The sequence below is a fragment of the Palaemon carinicauda genome, chromosome 19, assembly GCF_036898095.1.
Source record: "Palaemon carinicauda isolate YSFRI2023 chromosome 19, ASM3689809v2, whole genome shotgun sequence".
Taxonomy (NCBI): domain Eukaryota; kingdom Metazoa; phylum Arthropoda; class Malacostraca; order Decapoda; family Palaemonidae; genus Palaemon; species Palaemon carinicauda.
Window position 1 is genome coordinate 16,959,536 of NC_090743.1, and position 8,540 is coordinate 16,968,075.

The following is an 8,540-nucleotide window of genomic DNA, read 5'->3' on the forward strand; positions in this document are numbered from 1 at the left end:
TTAGTGTTGGGTAGCACCACAACCTTTTATCATGGGCTTCCATTGTTTTGGGATACGGTTTTCTTGCTTGAGGGCACACTTAATTGGGCTCTTTATTTTGTAAGAATCTTATTTTAATGTTGCGCTTATTTTATTTTTCCTAGTTTATATTCCTCACTGGGCTTCCCGGGTGAAGCCCTTGGGCTTATAGCATCCTGCCTTTCCAACTAGGGTTGTAACTTGGCAAGTAATTACTTCTAAATAACAAGAGGAAGAGAAACAAGATAGTGTGCTCAAGTGTACAAAGAGATCGAACACATGAAAAGTTCTTTCAAGACTGTAATTGTACTTTAATGTTTCCCTGTTGGTTAAATTTTGTGGCTCTGCTTATCTTGTGATCTTGCTACAGAGTTAATAATAATAATAATGTTTATTGGACAAAAGATATTTACATTCAAAGATTTACAAAAAGAAAAAAAGACTCAGTCCAAGCCCATGTGGAGCAGAGCTCTTCGGGCAATAATACAAGATAATATCATCAATTAAGTAAAAATAAAAAATAAAGTAAATATGGATATTGATATACAAAATGTTTCGCATACATATACATAAATCATATGTATACAAATAGATACATATAAATGAGAATCTTAGCCTAAAAACAAATGGAAATGCTTATTTATATTTATTTAGTTTAACGAGTTAACGAGGACGTTGTGAAAACAATTGTATTACGAACTGCAAATAAACAACACGTTCATCATAAGTTTTATAAGTCTTTGGAAACTCACTGGTCTCCTAATAGATCGTACTTCGCGTTCGCCTACCCCATTTACCAATGCCTTCCAGCTATTGACCGACTTAGAGATTTCAAAACATTATTGATGAAATAGCTATTAATGTTTATATAACTATGCAGACGCCATAGTAAGGATGACGTTATTTAAACTTTCATCTTGTGAAAATATTTGGCTGACACTTCCTGAGAATGTTTCCTGCATACAGAAATAAAACTTTTTAAAGTCGTCATGTCAAACACCATAGCAGACACTTCCTTTACCCACCTCTGCTCTTACCAAATACCTTTAACCAGCCTTCTTCCAGACCTGGTTAATTCGTAATAACAGCATATATATGTGCCATTTTCTCAATTTGACAGATATCTGCTACAACCACCGGCTTCCACAAATTTTCTTCAAGGTCAACTATTACAAATCAATCATAACACATCAGGTTACCGAACACCATGAATGTATTTATTATAATTTGAAATTTAAATACCAGATTCATTTACCATTCAAATTAATAATATATTTGCGTTGGAAACAACGCATTTCTCCTCATAACCCTTTTTCCCAACAAAACCATCGTCCTCCCAACTTTAGCAGTGGAATTTGATCACAAAAATCTTAACCTAAGGGTACAAATAAAATACACGGGTAACATTAAATTGTATTGCAAATATATATAGGGAAAACAAATATCTTCCCGATGACCACTATTTTGGAAATTAAATCATTCGCAAAATATATTAGGCAGGAATATCAATTAAAAGCAAGCATGAAATCATAATTTATAGTAATTCCATCCATAATATATCTACCATGGCACTAGACAACTGGATACTAGACAGACATTTAAAGGGAAACTATAGGGAGTGAAATGTGGAAAGAAATTTTGAAAGCTTGCTGAATGTTGAGGGATGGTAGGGAGGTAGACATAATTGCTGTTGTTGGTGTTAAGATGCCAGTGATGGATGAGAGCTCACAAGAGGAAGTGAAAAAGATCACTGGATGTAAGAACAGGAAAAGCACCTGATAGGGATGGTGCAAGGGCTAAAAAGAATGGAATTTCTAGACAAACCGATTAAATGAAAAAAATTAACTTTTTTCAAAACAGGTTTACATTACTTCCCAACTCCAGTACACCGTGTTTAGAAGACAACAGTGGCACCCTGAAATGAAGAACACTCGTGTTCAGCATGATACACCAAGTTCACCAGGACAATCCCAAATGTGACATAACCTCATAGTAAAATAGTGACATCAAAGTCTTCAGTAGCAGAACTGGTAATGGTTTTAATCATTGGCAAAATACACTCGATACTTTTTAATCCTAAATACATAATATCCATTAAAGCTAAGTGATCCCTGTTTAATTGCTTACCAGTTGAGGTGTTGATTCATTTGTTCTCCAGATCCTGATTTCAAAACACCTGAAAATATGAAAAAAAAAAAAAAGTTAATAAAAAATACAGTTGCAAAGAATTAGAAATGCACAACAATTTTATCAGTGAGTGGTTATCCTCATTTTAATTCAGACCCGAAAGATGGTACATCATAGTATTGTATATAAAAAAATTAAGAATAAATATCCTGTTAAGTACCTGATACCCACCTTGTTGAAGTACATAGTCCAAAACCCCGATCAGGCACTGCAACGAGAAAAAATGTTTTTAGATTTGTCAAACTATATAAACCAAACTTATTACAAGAGCAATCAGTTATATTATTGTCAACACGAAATTTCAGGTGAACTATGCAAAGCATCATTTAAAAACTATGAATTGAAAACAATATGGTTTTAATTTAAAGTTTTCTCATTATAGAAAACTGAAATACCAACAGTTCACAAGTACATACCTAATCTCTACATATTCTTGACAGTCACAGAATTGCATTTCTATAAACTGGCAGCTTTTACCTGTTCAAAGATAAAATCCATTAGAACTACTTAATTAACAGATTTTTGTAACACTTTTCAGCAAGTTTTCAGTGGTAACAGCAAAATATCCTCAAAGTCTTTAGGACGGGGAAAGAAATTCTCATCAGTTAAATAGCATGAGTTAGTTTTATAACCAAAAATTGCTAATAATTACCTTTAATTCATGAATGCTGCCATCTACTTCAACACTACCAGAACTCTACCTGTCGAGAAAAGATAAAATTTGGGAAAATTATTCATGTCATGCATAACTTCCATCATCATCTGTAACAATTTCAGTTAATTCTCCAGATACAATTCTATGAGATGAAGATTCAAGGGTGAAATTTATCTTTATGACTACAGGGAATAAAAATCATTCCTTTCTACACTATTTGATTCCTAAGAATATTGTCTCCATTATGGGTAATGCCAGGTATGTAACAGTTACATATAGCGACCATAATAGTGGACTTTCTCTTGCTCCTGTTTTGACCACAAAAGATATAAATGATCTAACATGACTTCGATCAGAAGCACAACCTCCCTTCTGAATGAGCATTCATGCAATCCAAGAAACTTGGATTCATCAATATACAGATTTAACTGCTCATGAACTCTGGCCAATTAGTTTTATCAAAAAACAACAAACCTTCAATGAAAATACTGTAGGTCCAACCTCAATTACATCAGAACTACTACTAAATTTACACTCACCTTGACCATACATTTGAGATGGCAGCCCACTTCCTGAAAAACAAAAAGTAGTACACCAATTAAAGTAATTATTTTAATAGCTGGCTAAACACAACAGTTCTTCTAAAATAGGACATTTTCATAGATAAACTATGAAATTTTACCCTTTTCAATGTGATCTATCAAGATACCAAACAGCTGTAAATTAAACCCATAATTTCTTTGATAAGAGAAACACAAAAATTTTGGTGCTTTCGGTCTTAAATGTCGAGACCCATCCACAGCAACAAGTTATAACAAACTCTTGTTACTTTGGTAAAGAGCCTCCCATTGATCTAGCAGATTTTGAAACTTACAATCTAACATAGCAAGCTTTTTTTCTACTGCACACAATCACCAAACCTAACATCCCGACAATAGCACTTAATTTAGTAAGGATTCTGAATGTTGAACATTTGTAGTGCATGGATCATGCAAAATGGTTTTACTAAAAAAGATTTTTCATGAAATAGCTTCAAAACTATGCTAAATGTTATATTCAAACAGTGAAAAAGCAACGAGGCTATTTTCTAATGATGATACATACATTACACACACTTCCTAAGACAGCCAGTGTTCATCCTGTGATTTCTAAACACCAACCCTTCAAAATGCAGGCAGAGCATCATCCTGTGGGAAATAAATTTTGATTTTAACAACTAGAAGAAACAATTTCGACAAATATAAGAAAGTAGATTTTTCAGTCCTGTTGAGCTTGAATAGACCATCAGAATTCTGGACTTTTATTTTATCATCATTTCACATGAAGCATTCAGTTGGCATTTTGACACTAGGGATTGGCAAACTGGTCAGGCAACCCAGACAAAACCATTAAAGTCTTAAAAATACTTACTTTCCAGGCAATGCATTAAGCCAACAACTGGATCTGAAAGAAAAAGTTTCAGCCCGATTAGTTTAATTCTCCAATTTCCAATACTGCAGGAGAATAAAATAATCAGAAACGAGGAATTATGTCCACATAATAATTAAGATAATATTTTCATCAGTCCAGAAGATATGGCAACATGCATTAGTTTATAAAAAAAGAAAAAAAAATTACTTACTGTGCATCAAAGTAGCACATTTGCACCACTAAAACCTGAAAACAAAATAAGAATAGATAAACTATCGAGATCTGAACTGAGGGCTTAAAACCATTGAAAAATAATTTCAGATACATAAAGCATTTTAATCTTATAGTTTCATTTGAGGTGTCAGTTTTTATCATCATTTAAGATTTAACGTAAAAAAGCAGTGACTTAACTTGAATATTCATATATATACTTGCACATAAGCATCATTACACAATACCGCCGCAACAGTCAAGTGCTTTGCAAAGATCCAGACTATTAAACTATAACAAAGTATAAAGAAAGAATACTTAATCAGTGAGAATTAGACACTTGGATGAGTAAGAACTGGGTCAGGAGCAAATGACTGCATTGGCAGAATATTTCATTAAGACCTTTGATAAAAAAAAAAAAAAAAAAAAAAAAAAATGAAAAAAGTGAAAAAAGTGAAAAAAGCACCTTAAAGCTTTACTTATGGTGTTGCTTATAAATGTTTAAGCTAATGGCTTCACAATTCAACCAAGAAAAAAGGAATGCCTTGCACAAGTCTTCCTTGTTATGACGACTTCACAATTCAGGGATCAAGTGTGTAATACCAGTGTTGCTGTTTCTAACATGGATGACTGCCAAGTAATTTGGCTTTGTCATCAAAGATCTCCAAATTACCATGTCCTGCAGAAAAAAATCAACATTAAAGATAGAGCAATGTAACTTTTAAAGGCAACAATTTTATTCCAAATCAGACACAAAAGGCCACCACAAGCAATAGCTGTCTGGTTTTCACCGCGAATGAAATAAGCTTGGTATCATCATTAAACTTGGCTCCATCCAAGAAAAGATTACATTAGTATTGCTTTTTTTATATATTACTAACAGTAACTCAAAAAGTTTGCTATACATTGAGGAAGAAATTTTAAAATTCAAATCTTACCTTCCTCTCATTGGGGAAATGACCAGAAAAACGGATCTGAAAAAAAAAAGGAAAAAACTTTTGACTCATGTATTCACATTTGGAAAAATAAACTTATCTAACTATTCACTCAGGAAGACTAACCTCGTCACCATAAGAAAGTATGATAGGGGCGAAATTTTTCATCATGCACTCGAAAACTACTGGCTGTTCTTGGATAGCAAATTACATTCATAAGAAAACTAAATGCAGTACAGGAAAATAAGCCTCAGACTTGTAGTTATGTTTAAAAAATTGAATGCAATGAGATTTATAAATACTGTACAATATAAACTGACCTTACTTTATATATTCATAGGAATTCATAATTACCTCAAAAGAAAGACCATGGTAGACGGTGAAGACGACGACGACGACAGCATCATCCAGTAACCTACAATGAATAAATTTTCAGATAAATGTAAAGTTCATCAACCCAACAAAATAAGCCTCAGTAAAATAGTGACATCAAAGACCTCAGTAGCAGAACTGGTTTAGTCAATCATTGCATGAATATATAAACATTCTTTTAATATAAAACTCGCATAGCATCCAAGACTCTTAAGGTAATTATGAAGCTAGAGGAAAGCTATTAAAAACTATGAAACCCATAGTATATACTTAGATTGTGCACTTGTGCATTTAAAGCAACAATATAAATAAATAAAATTCAAAGTTTAGCAAGTTAAGAACATTTTACCAAAACCTAAACAATATCATCACTTACCATTAATAGGAAGTGTTCAAGATTTTGATTTCAAAACCACCTGTATAACAAGCCTCTGCAATTGCTACCTGTAAAACAAGCAAAAAAAATATTAAGCACTCTGGAAGTCACGTATTACCAGAACTACAGTTAGTAAAGTCAGTAATAATCTTTCCACAGAATCTTCAGGTGAACTATGCAAACATCATGAATATGGAATATTTCAGATTTTATTACAAAATGTCATAATTGCGAAATGAAACTTACCAGTATTAGTAGAAGTCACTTTACTAGTGATGCATTCCACTCTCCACCTGAGGAATAGCACAAAGTTACTAGAACAAATTTCAAGTGAGCTTTCCTAATATACTACTATTAATTGCTCAGGGTAAAGTTTTCGTCATTCTACATTGGACCCGAAAGATGATACATCATTGAATAAAAATCTCAAAAACAAACACCCCCCCCCCTCACACACAGAGACCAACTTACTTGCCACATTAATTCTTGCAGTCTCCTAACTACGAACTGGCACTACCCGTCACTGAAAATGTAAAAAATAAGTTGTTCATACAAAGAAAAATGCAAAAGAATTGGAAATGCACTATAATTCAATCAGTGAGCAGTTATCCTCAATCTAAATCAGACCCGAAAGATGGTACATCATAGTATTGTATATAAAAATTTCAAGAACATTAAACAGTAAGGGGAGAAAGTATACGGAATTTCAAGTGACCTATAATGATATCGTTCACACTCAAATTGAAAGTATAAAAAGCTGAACAGTACATACTTTATTTGGATATTCTATGCAGATTCTGGAAACCCAAACTGGCTGCTCACACCTATTTAAAAACAAAAATCCATTATATCTTTGCTTCAAAAAAATTTAAATAATCCTTATCTCCATACATTCAGTAGTAACAGCGAGATATCCTCAAAGCTCTTAGGACGGGGAAAGAAATTTTCATCACTTTAATTAGTTAGATTTTCAAACTAAGATAAGTTAGTCATACTTTATAGGTATACAGTACACCATTTAAAAATTACCTTCAATTCACAAACACTGCGACCCCCTTATGTATTAACACTCCAGCAGATTTACACCTGTAGAGAAAAAAAAATTAGGGAAAACTATCAAGCATTGAAAGATGAATAAGTACAGAGAATATCTCAATTTTATATACAGATTCTAAAGTAAAATTGTCTCCATTATGGGTAATGCCAGGTATGTAACAAATACATATAGCGACCATATTAATGGAAATTTCTCTTGCTCCTGTTTTGACCACAATTGATATAAAGGATCTAAAATGACTTCGATCAGAAGCACAACTCCTTCTCAAGATAAAAGAGTATTCAAGCCATCCATTAACAAACTTGTATAATTTCCTTCACAAATTAACATTCAAGAAAAACTAACACCAGTCATTTCTCTTTAATATATTTAAAGTCCCATAAATTCCAAGGAACTCAAATCAGCAACCTCCTAATAGCAGTTTTAGGTACTATTTACGAATTTACACTCACAAATTGGATGCTGGACACCACCACTATCGTGACTTCAAACCTCCACTCGTACTTAGCAAGCTCTCCACTTGGTCTGAAACACAACATACATTCGTTAGTTTAAGCAATTAAATTACAGTACTCAAAACTAACACTCGTTTCATCAGAAAATTGATTCATCAATACACAGATTTCACTGCTTATGAACTCTGGCCAATTAGTTTCATCACAAAAACAACCTAATTAAATATATTCCCTTTCACATTACAGAATAAAATTGTAATAACCTAAATATACTGTATCAAGTGGAAGTGTAACATAACTGGTCGAAGCTAAATAAAATTTTTTTACCTAAATTCACATTATTATGATCTTTTACTCACCTTGAACATATATAATTTGGTTGCCAGGCAACTCAACCTGAAAGACAATAACAAAAGAATTATATAAAGCTGAAACAGTGCAACAGGATTTGAAAAATAAAAAGGTTTCCTCCCACAATATGAATATGCTTGCAATTTGCAGGAGCCAACTTCAATAACATTAGTTTCAATGTAGACATTAGATCCGCTACATATTACACGAAAACCTGACCATATAATGAAGAAATCAAGAGACCAAACTCAAAACCACAACTTACACTTCATAATTCTTTAGAAAAGTATTGAGATTCTGAGCTTAAATGAACTAGGTAAATTAAATATCGAAATATAAAATAGTTCTTGATATGAAGTAAACTAATAAGATACCAAACAAGTATATAAATTTCTACGGAAGGCCTTCTCTAATCTTTCAAGAATCTTCTTTATTTAGTAGTCATGATAAAACACCTTGGTGTTATCTGACTAAAATGTCGAGACTCATCCACAGTAACAAGTTATATAAAATT

The 8,540-nt window shown here is 32.7% G+C and overlaps 1 long non-coding RNA gene and 2 other non-coding genes across 3 annotated transcripts; all 3 read right to left on the bottom strand.

Moving 5' to 3' along the window:
* Positions 1 to 1,007: 1,007 nt before the first annotated feature.
* On the bottom strand, positions 1,008 to 8,076 carry LOC137658477 (uncharacterized). The gene is made up of 19 exons (XR_011047336.1): positions 8,035 to 8,076; positions 7,673 to 7,745; positions 7,193 to 7,249; positions 6,936 to 6,987; positions 6,635 to 6,686; positions 6,410 to 6,456; positions 6,164 to 6,231; positions 5,770 to 5,830; positions 5,419 to 5,454; positions 5,030 to 5,159; positions 4,482 to 4,516; positions 4,271 to 4,303; positions 3,965 to 4,047; positions 3,400 to 3,432; positions 2,858 to 2,906; positions 2,622 to 2,682; positions 2,377 to 2,413; positions 2,146 to 2,194; positions 1,008 to 1,933 (listed from the first exon to the last, which is right to left on the bottom strand). It is a non-coding gene; the product is annotated as an uncharacterized lncRNA (long non-coding RNA).
* LOC137659386 (small nucleolar RNA SNORD2) lies at positions 6,752 to 6,819 on the bottom strand. Its single transcript, XR_011047508.1, has one exon. It is a non-coding gene; the product is annotated as a small nucleolar RNA SNORD2 (small nucleolar RNA).
* Positions 7,344 to 7,476, bottom strand: LOC137659384 (small nucleolar RNA SNORA16B/SNORA16A family). Its single transcript, XR_011047507.1, has one exon. It is a non-coding gene; the product is annotated as a small nucleolar RNA SNORA16B/SNORA16A family (small nucleolar RNA).
* Positions 8,077 to 8,540: the final 464 nt, after the last annotated feature.